Here is an 8,363-nt window from a genome sequence, read left to right as displayed (position 1 = left end):
AAAATCCAAAAAAATTTATAAAATCATAAAAAAAACCAAAAATATTTTGTATTTCTTGTTTGAGTTAGTGTCAATTTTTAAGTTTGGTGTCAATTGCATCTTTTTAATTTTCTAAAAAATTTCGAAAAATTCATGCATGTGTTTTTCATAATCTTCAAGTTGTTCTTGAGGATTTTCTTTGTTTGATCTTTAATTTTTCTTGTTTTGTGTCTTTTCTTGTTTTTCATATGCATTTTTAGTTTGTTAGTGTCTAAGCATAAAAAATTTCTAAGTTTGGTGTCTTGCATGTGTTTCTTTTCTTGAAAATTTTCAAAAATAAGTTCTTGATGTTCATCATGTTCTTCAAAGTGTTCTTGGTCTTCATCTTGACATTCATAGTGTTCTTGCATGCATCATTTGTTTTAATCCAAAATTTTTATGTCTTGAGTCATTTTGTTGTTTTTCTCTCTCCTCATCAAAAATTCAAAAATAAAAAATATCTTTTCCTTATTTCACTCATAAATTTCGAAATCTTTGGGTTGACTTAGTCAAAAATTTTTAAAATAAGTTGTTTCTTGTTAGTCAAGTCAAGATTTCAATTTCAAAAATTTATCTTTTCAAAAACTTTTTCAAAAATCAAACCTTTTTCATCTTTTCTTTCACGTTTTTCGAAAATTTTAAAAATTGTTTTTCAAAATCTTTTTCTTAATTTCATTTCAAATTTTCAAAAACTTTACTAACAATTAATGTGATTGATTAAAAAAATTTCAAGTTTGTTACTTTCTTGCTAAGAAAGGTTCAACCTTTAAATTCTAGAATCATATCTTTTAGTTTCTTGTTAGTCAAGTCATTAACTTTAATTTTTAAAATCAAATCTTTCTAAATTTCTTTTTCATATCTTTTTCAAAATAAATTTCAATTATATCTTTTTTATCATATCTTTTCAATCATATCTTTTCAAACATATCTTTTTCAAATCATATCTTTTTCAAAATCAATTTCAAAATCTTTTCTAACTTCTTATCTTTCCAAAATTGATTTTCAAATCTTTTTCAATTAACTAATTGACTTTTTGTTTGTTTTACTATTTCTTATCTTTTTCAAAACCACCTAACTACTTTTCTCTCACTAATTTTCGAAAATCACCTTCCTCTTTTTCAAAATTCTTTTTATTTAACTAATTATTTTAACTTTTAATTTTATTCATTTTCTTAATTTTCGAACTCTAACAAAATTTTAAAATAAAAACAAAAATATTCTCCTTTTCTTTTTAATAATTTTTGAAATTCTCTCCCTCTAATCTCTTTCTATTTATTTTATTTATCTACTAACACTTCTCTTCTACTCATAATTTGAACCCCTCTCTTCCCTCTCTGTGTTCGAATTCTTCTTCTTCCTTCTTCATTCTTATTCTTCTTTTCTTCTACTCACATAAAGGAATCTCTATACTGTGACATAGAGGATTTCTCTTCCTTTTCTGTCCTCTTCTTTTTCATATGAGCTGGAGCAAGGACAAGGACATTCTTGTTGAAGCTAACCCTGAACATGAAAGGACTCTGAAGAAGAAGCTAAGAGAAGCTAAAGCACAACAATCTAGAGAAAACCTTATAGAGAATCTCGAAAAAGAAGGAGACATGGCCGAACTCAACAACAATGCAAAGAAGATGCTTGGTGACTTCACTGCACCAAATTCTAACTTCCATGGAAGAAGTATCTCAATCCCTGCCATTGGAGAAAACAATTTTGAGCTTAAGCCTCAATTAGTTTCTCTGATGCAACAGAATTGCAAGTTTTATGGACTTCCATCAGAAGATCCTTGTCAGTTCTTAACTGAATTCTTGTAGATCTGTGATACTGTTAAGACCAATGGAGTTGATCCCGAGGTCTACAAGCTTAAGCTATTCCCTTTTGCTGTAAGAGACAGAGCTAGAACATGGTTAGACTCTCAACCTAGAGATAGCCTGAACTCTTGGGTAAGCTGGTCACGGCTTTCTTAGCCAAGTTTTTTCCTCCTCAAAAGCTGAGCAAGCTTAGAGTAGATGTTCAAAACTTCAGACAGAAAGAAGGTGAATCCCTCTATGAAGCTTGGGAAAGATATAAGCAACTGACTAAAAAGTGTCCTTCTGACATGCTCTCAAAATGGACTATCCTGGATATATTATATGATGGTCTGTCTGAATTTTCTAAGATGTCATTGGACCATTCTGCAGGTGGATCTATTCACCTGAAAAAAATGCCTACAGAAGCTCAGGAACTCATTGAAATGGTTGCAAATAACCAGTTCATGTACACCTCTGAAAGGAATCCTATGAGTAATGGGATGCCTCAGAGGAAAGGAGTTCTTGAAATTGATGCTTTGAATGCCATATTGGCTCAGAACAAAATGTTGACTCAGCAAGTAAACATGATTTCTCAGAATCTGAATGGATTGCAAAATGCATCCAACAGTACTAAAGAAGCATCTTCTGAAGAAGAAGCTTATGATCCTGAGAATCCTGCAATGGCAGAAGTGAATTACATGGGTGAAGCCTATGGAAACACCTATAATCCCTCATGGAGAAATCATCCAAATTTCTCATGAAAGGATCAACAAAAGCCTCAACAAGGCTTTAATAATGGTGAAAGAAACAGGTTTAGCAATAGCAAGCCTTTTCCATCATCATCTCAGCAACAGACAAAGAATTCTAAGCAGAACCCCTCTAACTTAGCAAGCATAGTCTCTGATATTTCTAAGGCCACTCTAAGTTTCATGAATGAAACAAGGTCCTCCTTTAGAAATTTGGAGGTATAAGTGGGCTAGCTGAGTAAAAGAGTCACTGAAACTCCTCCTAGTACTCTCCCAAGCAATACAGAAGAGAATCCAAAAAGAGAATGCAAGGCCATAACCTTACTTGGTGTGGCCGAACCTAGAGAGGTGAAGGAGGACGTGAATCCCAGTGAGGAAGACCTCATGGGACGTCATCTGGACAAAAAGGAGTTCCCATTTGAGGAACCTAAGGAATCTGAGGCTCATCTAGAGACCATAGAGATTCCATTGAACCTACTTCTGCCATTCATGAGCTCTGTTGACTATTCCTCCTCTGAAGAGGATGAAGATATTACTGAAAAGTAAGTTGCTAAATACCTTGGAGCAATCATGAAGCTGAATGCTAAGTTATTTGGTAAGGAAACTTGGGTGGATGAACCCCCCTTGCTCACCAATGAACTGAATGACTTGGCTAGGCAGACATTACCTCAAAAGACACGGGATCCTGGTAAATTCTTAATTCCCTGTACCATAGGCACCATGACTTTTGAGAAGGCTCTGTGTGACCTGGGGTCAGGAATAAACTTAATGCCACTCTCTGTAATGGAGAAACTGGGAATCTTTGAGGTACAGGCTGCCAAATTCTCATTAGAGATGGTAGACAAATCCATGAAAAAGGCTTATGGACAGGTAGAAGACGTGCTAGTAAAGGTCAAAGGCCTTTGCATCCCTGCTGATTTTATAATCCTAGACACTGGAAAGGATGAGGATGAATCCATCATCCTTGGAAGACCCTTCCTAGCCACAGCAAAAGCTATGATTGATGTTGACAGAGGAGAGTTGGTCCTACAATTGAATGAGGACTACCTTGTATTCAAGACTCAAGGTTCTCCTTCTGTACAAATGGAGAGGAAGCATGAAAAGCTTCTCTCAATACAGAGTCAAACAAAGCCCCCACATTCAAACTCTATGTTTGGTGTTGGAAGGCCACAACCAAACTCTAAGTTTGGTGTTGAGAGGCCACAACCAAACTCTAAGTTTGGTGTTGAGAGGCCACAACCATGCTCTGATTATTTGTGAGGCTCCATGAGAGCCCACTGTCAAGTATTGACATTAAAGAAGCGCTAATTGGGAGGCAACCCACTTTTATTTATCTATGTTATTTTCTATTTTTAGGTTGATGATCATGTGGAGTCACAAAAACAACTGCAAAAATTAAAGAAAAATAAAAAACAGCATTAAACATAGCACACCCTGGTGGAGAAACTTACAGTAAGGGTAGCAGAATGGGCGTTTAACACCCAGTCTGGCACCATTCTGGGCGTTAAACGCCAGAAAGAAGCACCAGACTGGCGTTAAATGCCTGAAAGAAGCAACAAACTGGCGTTAAACGCCAGAAATAGGTTACAGGTTGGCGTTTAACGCCAGGAAAGGAATAAAAGCTGGCATTTAACGCCAGAAATAAGCAGCAGTCTGGCGTTAAACACCAGGATTGCACAATAAGGGCATTTTGCACGCCTAAAAAGAGCAGGGATGAGAAATCCTTCACCCCTCAGGATCTGTGGACCCCATAGGATCCTCACGTACCCCACCTCTCTCTCTCTCTCCCCCTCACACATCTCTATAACACTCTACCCAAAACACCACTCACTTATCAAATCATATTCTCTTCCCTATATTCTCTTCACTAATCACCTCCATCCCTCTTCCCAAAAAAAAAACCCCACCTACCTCACTTTCAAATTCAAACACTTTTCCCTCCAAAATCCAACCAAATCCATTCGGCCACTCTTCCTCTTTTTCCCTATAAATACCCCTCTTTACTCCTTCATTTTCATACATCACAAACACTCTCCTACCCCCTTGGCCGAACCTCTCTCCCCCTCTATCTCCTCCATTTTCTTCTTCTTCCCCTTCTTTATTTCTTCTTTTGCTCGAAGATGAGCAACCCTTTTAAGTTTGGTGTGGTAAAAGCATTGCTTTTTTGTTTTTCCATAACTATTTATGGCACCTAAGGCCGGAGAAACCTCTAGAAAGAGGAAAGGGAAGGCAAAAGCTTCCACCTCCGAGTCATGGGAGATGGAGAGTGATGTGTATTTTTGGAAAACTAATTCCAAACACACAACTCACCGGCAAGTGTACTGGGTCGCATCAAGTAGTAATAACTCACTTAGAGTGAGGTCGATCCCATAGGGATTGATGGATCAAGCAATTTTAGTGGGTGATTAGTTTAGTCAAGCTAACATTGAAGTGAAATTGGATGAAATGTAGCCAACAGAAAGTAAATTGACAAGAATTGTAAATAACAGAATGTAAATAGGCAAAAAACTTAAAGAGCAAGAAATTTAAATTGATAGAATCTTAAATGACAAGAAATATAAATTGCATCAAATGTAAAGGGGGTTAGGGTGCTGGAAATTAAAGAAAGCAATGAAGCAAGCAATCAAAGAGATCTTGAGGACAAGTGACAGGAAAATTAAAGTGCAGAGGAACACACGTGCAGAAAAGTAAATTGAGAGCAATAGGAGCAGAAAGTAAAAATTACAGAGAAGGAAATTATCACAGAAAAGTAAACCAGCAAGAAGGCTGAGATCCATTCTCAAATCTCAAAGAGCACTTGACAATTTCAATGAAACAGTAAAAGAAGAAGGAAAACCAAGAGCTCAATTGCTCACTTGATCAAGGCAGAAACAATATTTAACTCAATTGTGAAATCTAAAGAAACAAGTGAGGATTTCAGGGAATCAATGAGACTATAAAACAAGTCTAGATCTTAATTTCTTCCTTGATCCAACAGAGAAACAATTTGAAGAAGAAATAGAGATAGAAGCAGTAAAGAGAGCCTTGATTCAAATCATAATTCACTGAAATTATGCAGACAAGCAAAACAAAGAGAAATCTCAAAGGGAGAATGAAACATAATTCCTTCAATTATCCACCCAAGATTCAAAACAGAAATGAAAACTAAAAGAGTGAGCAAAATGAAAACTAAAGAGTGAAAAACTCCCTATTGGAGTCAGCCTCCTTACAAAAATGAAAATTATGCCTTTATATAGGCTTTACAAAGTGAAAATGAAAATGAAATTGAAAACAAATTAAAATTTAAATGCAAATCCTAATCTAACTGATCCTTGTGCCTTTGAGTGATGATAATGGGCTTTGCTTGCTTTGGATTTGAAGAAGAGTGGATTGATTTGGATTTGGCCTTTTCAAAATTGGTGAAGAATTGGCAAGCAATTGGTTTTTAATTGAAATTGAACCAAGGTCACCTCCCAGGGGAGCGTTCAGTTAACTAAGTTAACTGAGCGCTCAAAGCTTGTTTCCTTGGCCTGTTTGATGCGTGCCTTGCTGCAGGGTAGCGTTAAGTTAGAATTTTCTAACTGAGCACTGCATGTGCTTGTCCTTGGCCCAATTCCCTTGCGTGACAAAGCTTCCTTGGGCAGCCCTCATAGCGCTAAGTTAACTAAGTTAACTGAGCGCCCCTGCCTTGTAGAGAGAGAGCTCCAAGTTTGAACCTTAGGTGAGTCAAATTGGTGCCATTTTCTTTGGCCAAGTGGAGCACTTCAAGTCTTGCAAGAGAGGAGCTCCTTGGTTCGAATCCCAGCAGAGCCATTTGTGACTAATTTCTTCATGGAGCAATGCAAGTAGCGCTCCCTTTGTTCCCTCATGTGCTTGGTTCGAGCCTTGGAGCTTGCATTTTGGCAATTTCCTTTGGTGAAAAGTAGCGCCCATCATGCCTCATGTGCAAGGTTCGATCATTGGCTTCCCCATTTTGCTTGCTTTCACCTTGATTTCTTTCATAAAGGGGCACAAAAAAGGTGAAACAAGTTAACTAAGTGCTGATGCTTCTTCCATTCTCTTGGGCGATCAGTTAAATGTTTTAACTTAGCGCTAGTGCTTCCTTGGCCTTGTTTGGTTTGATGCTGGGCTATGGCCTTGCTTCCTTGGGTGCGCCACGCTTTTGGTTCCTTAGGTCATGCTTTCCAAAGCGTGGCCTAAGGTCTAAAGCGTGCTTTTACTTCAAAGCATGCCCAAAATTCCTCTTTTATTCTTTTTAGCTTATTTTGTGCTCTTTTTCTTCTTTTTCTTCTTATTTCCTAAAAAATTTATAAAATCAAAAGATCAAGGAAATATACCATTTAAGCATAAAAAAATGCAATATTTAAGCACTAATTATCAATTTCTTGTATGAAAAAGCATAGAAAAATATGACATGATGACATGTCATCACAACACCAAACTTAAACCTTGCTTGTCCCCAAGCAAGAAAAGAATCATGGAATAGAGATTGACAATCCAAGGTATGAAGAAAAGCAACTCAATGTTCATGGTTAGCTAGTTTTCTATGCATTCTTCAATCACAAAAGAAATGTAAATAATTGATGCTTCTATCTAGCTCAAATTATGAAATCTTTTCCTTATGTTTCTTCTTTGAAACAAGCTTTTGATTTTTTTTTATTATCTTCTCCTTTTGGGTGCTTTGCCCCTTGAGTTAATAAAAAAGCTACGATTCTAAATGCTTTGTTTTCAAGTATTACCACTTGATACGTAAGCACCACAAGCATTTAATTAGAGGACTTCATTAAGCTCATTTGTTTCTTTTCTTGACTCTCTAATCATTGATGCTCAAAGCCTTGAGCTTTGAGGGAGTGCTTTTGCACTTTGAGCCTAACCTTGACTTTTAAGTGTTTTGTTTTCAAGCATTTGGCTTGATACATAATCACCACAAGTACTTAACAAGTGAATTGTCATTGGTACTTAGAGCCTTCAGCTTTCTCATTCTTCCCCTTTTACTTTTCTTAATTTAACTTGCATTTGCTTATTCAAGGTTTTCATGATTTTGAAAGATTTCACAAAATGTCCTAGATGAAAACTTCAATTAAATAAAATCTAATGCAATTGAGCAACAATCAATCATACTAGCTTTCCCATACTTGTATGCACATGCTAAGTTCTTCTTTAATTCCTTGTTTGTTTATGATCATGATACTTTATTGCTTTTGAATTCACAAAACTCAAGTTGGTAGTCATAATGTCATAGCAACATGTTACCATTTAGATATCAAACTATGCTTACTCATATACACATGCATACAGAGAAGATAAAGACAATCATGAAAATTATAGTGCTAGAAACAAATGAGAGTTAAAGGAACTTTACAACCTTGTAGTTCATCTTCTCTATTGTTGTCATTTTCCTTCCATTCTCCTCCTTCCCATACCAAACTCAGAATGCTTGCTCATCCTCAAGCAACTATTAAAACCGTGGCTATGGGGCTAAGATAGATCATGAGTGTCTTACACAATGAAGTGTTAGTGATACATGTGCTCTAAGCAAGCAAAATTGAGGATAATAATCAAGGCACAAGAGACAGAGACATTGTGATTGCAAACATAAGATGGTGTGCATGATACATTGCATAAAAAAATATAAGTGGCACACCAAATTTAATGTGACACTTTCACTTGGACTTGATGCAAGTATCTAGTAAACATTGGAACCAAATTTTGTTGCATAGCAACACCAAACTTAGAATGCAACCATATGTCACTTTATTTGAACTAAAACTAAACAAAAGAGACTGTTATATGTTAAATACAACCACCAAGCCAAGAATCTGTGATGAACGAGGATCTC

General features: G+C 36.2%; 1 non-coding gene across 1 annotated transcript; it reads right to left on the bottom strand.

Moving 5' to 3' along the window:
- Positions 1–2,005: 2,005 nt before the first annotated feature.
- LOC127743620 (small nucleolar RNA R71) lies at positions 2,006–2,109 on the bottom strand. The gene has a single exon (XR_008005004.1). It is a non-coding gene; the product is annotated as a small nucleolar RNA R71 (small nucleolar RNA).
- Positions 2,110–8,363: the final 6,254 nt, after the last annotated feature.

Source organism: Arachis duranensis, chromosome 10 (genome assembly GCF_000817695.3).
Source record: "Arachis duranensis cultivar V14167 chromosome 10, aradu.V14167.gnm2.J7QH, whole genome shotgun sequence".
In the NCBI taxonomy this organism is placed as follows: Eukaryota; Viridiplantae; Streptophyta; class Magnoliopsida; order Fabales; family Fabaceae; genus Arachis; species Arachis duranensis.
Note: the sequence above shows the minus strand (reverse complement) of the source record. Positions and strands in the feature narration are given on the sequence as shown.